Here is a 4,300-nt window from a genome sequence, read left to right on the forward strand (position 1 = left end):
CTTGTATGCCTAATCGTGAACCCTTCTCTCTCTTTCTTTAATTAAATCCTTTGGTTCCTTCTTCTAACAAGAGTTGTCCTCCATCCTTTTGTAAACAACTATTTAGTCTTTTCATTGCATTCCAATTTATTTAAGAACCTTAATTAGGAAATAACAATAATCTTGATTATATTTCAATATGTATAGAATGGATTATTTTCAACTAGTATTTGTTTTTATTATAACATGTATGGGAGCCAATTTGTTCACGACCCAAGTTTAGGCCACAACAAGATAGAACCAGTGCTGCAACCAAAGGGCTGAAGCTAGCTTTAACTTAAGATCCATGAGTCAGGGCCCAAGCCCAATTGGCATTTCTTTGGAAATCATTTTTTTTAACCCCATCCTTAATTCAAAGGTGTTTTCTTTAAAACAGCTCTCTTCAAATTGAGAAATCTCAACTATCAGATCAGTGAAAAAAGTAAAAAAGAATTAACTAGAACCAATTGTTTCATGGGCTACATTTGAAATCTTTTAATTTGAAAAGAAATTGAATGTACAATGTTAGCCCATTATTAGTCATCTATGTCAAATATTAAATCAATTTAATATTTGTTATAGATATTTAGGGAAAAAAACATAAATAAATTATATGATTTAACATTTTTCAATCAAGTTGATTTTAATAAATAATAAAAAACATAAATAAATCATAGAAAATTGTCCTTCTAATCAATTAGTTAATCAAGTTAATATAATTATAGTATTTTTATCTAAGTGGAAATAGAGTCATAAATGATTGAAGAAGGAAAATAATTAATACTACCATATAAAGGGCTGAGAATTAAAAAAGTTTCTGTATAGTATATAAAATCTGGTCATTGAAAATTGTAGCCACAAGCTCGTGTGACATCACATGCATGACATGGAAAATGGAATGGTTTGAAATTCTCAATCTAGAAGGAGAAAATTTTGGCAAATGAGTCCATTTTCTGAGTCAGCAAAAATATTATATGGTATGATGTAAGTGTAGTGGAATGAAAATTATTATAATATTAATTATTCTCCATATAGGGCAAGTGGAATGAATAAATATTAGAATATTAATTATCCTCCGTGGATGAGAATAGGAGGTATAACATAGAATGACCATTTTTAATCAACAACATTCTAGAAATTCTTATAGAAAAATAAAATAAAATTGTATTATCATTATATAGAAATATTTATATTTAACATTTTAAACTTGAAACTGAATAATCAAAACTCATAATTATAATATTAGCATTTTTTTTCAATTATGAAGTTTGATCCTTTTCAAAAAAGAAAAAAAAAACTATTTTTTGAGTCCATTAGTCAATCAAATTAATATAATTATTGTATTTTTATGGTGAGTCAAAGACATCTCAATCAATATTATAATCTTAGAGGAAATGTATAAACCATATTAATAACATCCATATATTATATAAAAAAATTATTAATAATAATGATATTCTCATTTTTACTGACCTTAAAATTCTAGCACTCTTGGATGGTATAAAATGATACAATAGAGCTTGAAATTAAAAAGCATATATTAGATTTGTTGGATTCTTCTAGGTTTTACTAGAAGATGGAACATTTAATTTTTTTCTTTTTTAACTTTTAAATCATATTCTCAAATCTCTTTATTTATTTAAAGTCCGAAGCATTTAGTTCAATGATGTGTTGTAACCTTACAATAAAGTTTCTTTCTATTTTTATTTTTATTTTCTATTTAAATAATTATTTAAAAATCTGAAACTAAAATCATTGCCATGTAGGCCACCCAAGTGAGATGGCGCAACATAGATGCAATAACTGGTGGTCATAGGATGCATGTATTGAAATATTATACTAATTTAAAAATATTATTTTCACTCATAAAACAATTAATATGTAAATAAAATAAAAAATTGAATAAATTTTCATTTAGATTTTATTTAATATGTATAGAAATTCAATCTAATAAAATTAATTCTCAATATTTATTTTTGTTATATAAAAGGTCAAGTGATCCCCTTATCCCTGTTAATTAATTGGATAAATAGAAAAGCATTTGGATTAAGTAAGTTGGAGGAGATAGGTGGATTTGGGCCTTCCCAAATTTAGATTTGGGCCTACAAAAGTGATTCAAAGCTGAGTCCAGTCCAAACTGCACATGTCTTATTGGGACTGAATTTGGGCCTATTGGCTTGACCTGGGTCAACCTGATTCAAGTCAATGGGAGGCAATTTGGTATCATCGTCACTATTGTACCAATGTTGGTCTTATTTTAGTATTCACTCCGAATTTGAGTTTTCTCAATCCCAATTCACTAGCCAACTTTTCATAGTTGTAATTGGCATTAAACTAGGTTTAATTTATAATTAAATATAATTAGCCTTAAACTAAATCCAATCATCTATGGTTGAATGGGTAATTTTCATATGAAAATTTATGTTGTAATTCATATTATTGGGTATTATAGTAATCGTATGTTTGATAATAATTTTAGAAAGTGTTTTTAATGTTTTTAATATTTAAAATTTTTTATCATTCAAGTGTTAAAATACTAAAAATAATTTCTAAAATCATTTCAAACCACTCTAAATACTCTTCAATAATTGAATTCATGTCAAGTTTAAAAAATAATATCATAATTCTTCCTACAAGGTGTCAAAGTTTTAATGTAAATACCTCAAAAATTAAAATAAATTTAACAAAATTAAGATAATTATTTAATACAAGGTCTGAATTTTATGTGGTAATTATTAGTTTAAATTAGAATGTATAATTAAAAAATTGAATGAAATAAAACAAAAGAAATTAATTGTGAAGGTTACCCAATACTATTCTGCATCGTTGGTTGACCAAATATTAGTTGTAACAATTTCACCAATTTCGTTTTCGCTATCAAGAACCATATGAGTTGCAAATTTCAATCTTTCAAGGCTCATGTGTTCCTACACATTAAACTTATGTTAGACCCTACATCCCGGTAACATTTAACATGTACATTTGAAAATAAAAACATAACATCATATTTAACAACTTACAGAATTAATGGTTCTATTAAGACCACTTCCATCCCAATGTTGCATATAGAGAATAGCATACATCCCAGTATGACATCTGCAATAACAAGTATGATTTGTGACATGTTATTAACATAGGACCCAATTAGGATTGAAAATGAATACATGAAAAAAAAAATATGTAACTAACAATTTTGGATCACCAACGATATCTGCATACTGTGGATGTAAATTATTTATATTCACATCATTCCGTTTGAAGGAATTTTTTAATAACTGCGACATAAATCCAACTACTTTGAAAGCTTCATTAACAAAGTGAACGCGTTGAATGCTATTATATGATGAAAGTAGATCCACCCTTTTAGCCTCCAAATTGATTACCATGATGACCCATTCATTAAATTGGAATAAGGGGATATAAAACTACAAAACAGACAATCATCATAACAACAATGAAGGCTTAAATATTTGAAATATAAATTCAAAATTACTAAAAAATTGTCATCAATCTATGTAATCAATACAATAGTCAAGTATTACCTAGTTGCAACATTCAAGATTAACACAATAGTACCTAATATTTTCTTGAGTGTTGATTTTGAGGTAGACTTGCTCATTGAACCACATATTTCCTGTAAAAAGTTGTTGAGATCATAGTAACAATGTATGACTAAAACTATACATGCATCTTATATTAGGGACAAGATTTGGTGTACTCGAGGAAAAAACCTCACCCCAAAGTATGGATTAAAAAAGTGTCTGCGACAAGGATTCTCTTCTTTTGCATTCATGTATCGGCAAAACATGGAAATCACCTACATAATGCCTCTTCATTAGTTAAAATGATCAATGGAAAGATGAAGGTATTTTTTCTTATTTATCATAAACCTTACCGGAATATCAATGAAGCTCTCCCCTACTAAGCATTGAAGTTGTTCCAGTGTCACGCCATAGCCACCATATGCACAAAGCATCTCACTATTAATCACATGAAACACAAGACGTGAGTAATTTTTTTTGTTTTTAGACAAATCTATAATCATAGTCTTTTAAGAACAATACTTGCTAAACGTGTGATTTGGGACTAACCTAGGATCTTTTGACTCGTCAAACACATAGTTGGCAACATGTGTCTCTTCCTCCGTCAACCTTTTATATTTTGATACACATAATTGTACAAAAGGTGACTTGCAGCAGCTGCTTGTTGCCTATGACGACGTACTTTCATTTTTATTCTTCGTGGTCGTATTTCTTCTGAGGCTTGTGGTGCTACATCCACA

At 28.2% G+C, this 4,300-nt stretch overlaps 1 long non-coding RNA gene across 1 annotated transcript; it reads right to left on the reverse strand.

Annotated features, from left to right (window-relative positions):
* Window positions 1–2,871: 2,871 nt before the first annotated feature.
* Window positions 2,872–3,991, reverse strand: LOC117907990. The gene is made up of 4 exons (XR_004650112.1): window positions 3,914–3,991; window positions 3,755–3,835; window positions 3,039–3,114; window positions 2,872–2,945 (listed from the first exon to the last, which is right to left on the reverse strand). It is a non-coding gene; the product is annotated as an uncharacterized LOC117907990 (long non-coding RNA).
* Window positions 3,992–4,300: the final 309 nt, after the last annotated feature.

Source organism: Vitis riparia, chromosome 18, assembly GCF_004353265.1.
Source record: "Vitis riparia cultivar Riparia Gloire de Montpellier isolate 1030 chromosome 18, EGFV_Vit.rip_1.0, whole genome shotgun sequence".
NCBI classification, from domain to species: Eukaryota; Viridiplantae; Streptophyta; class Magnoliopsida; order Vitales; family Vitaceae; genus Vitis; species Vitis riparia.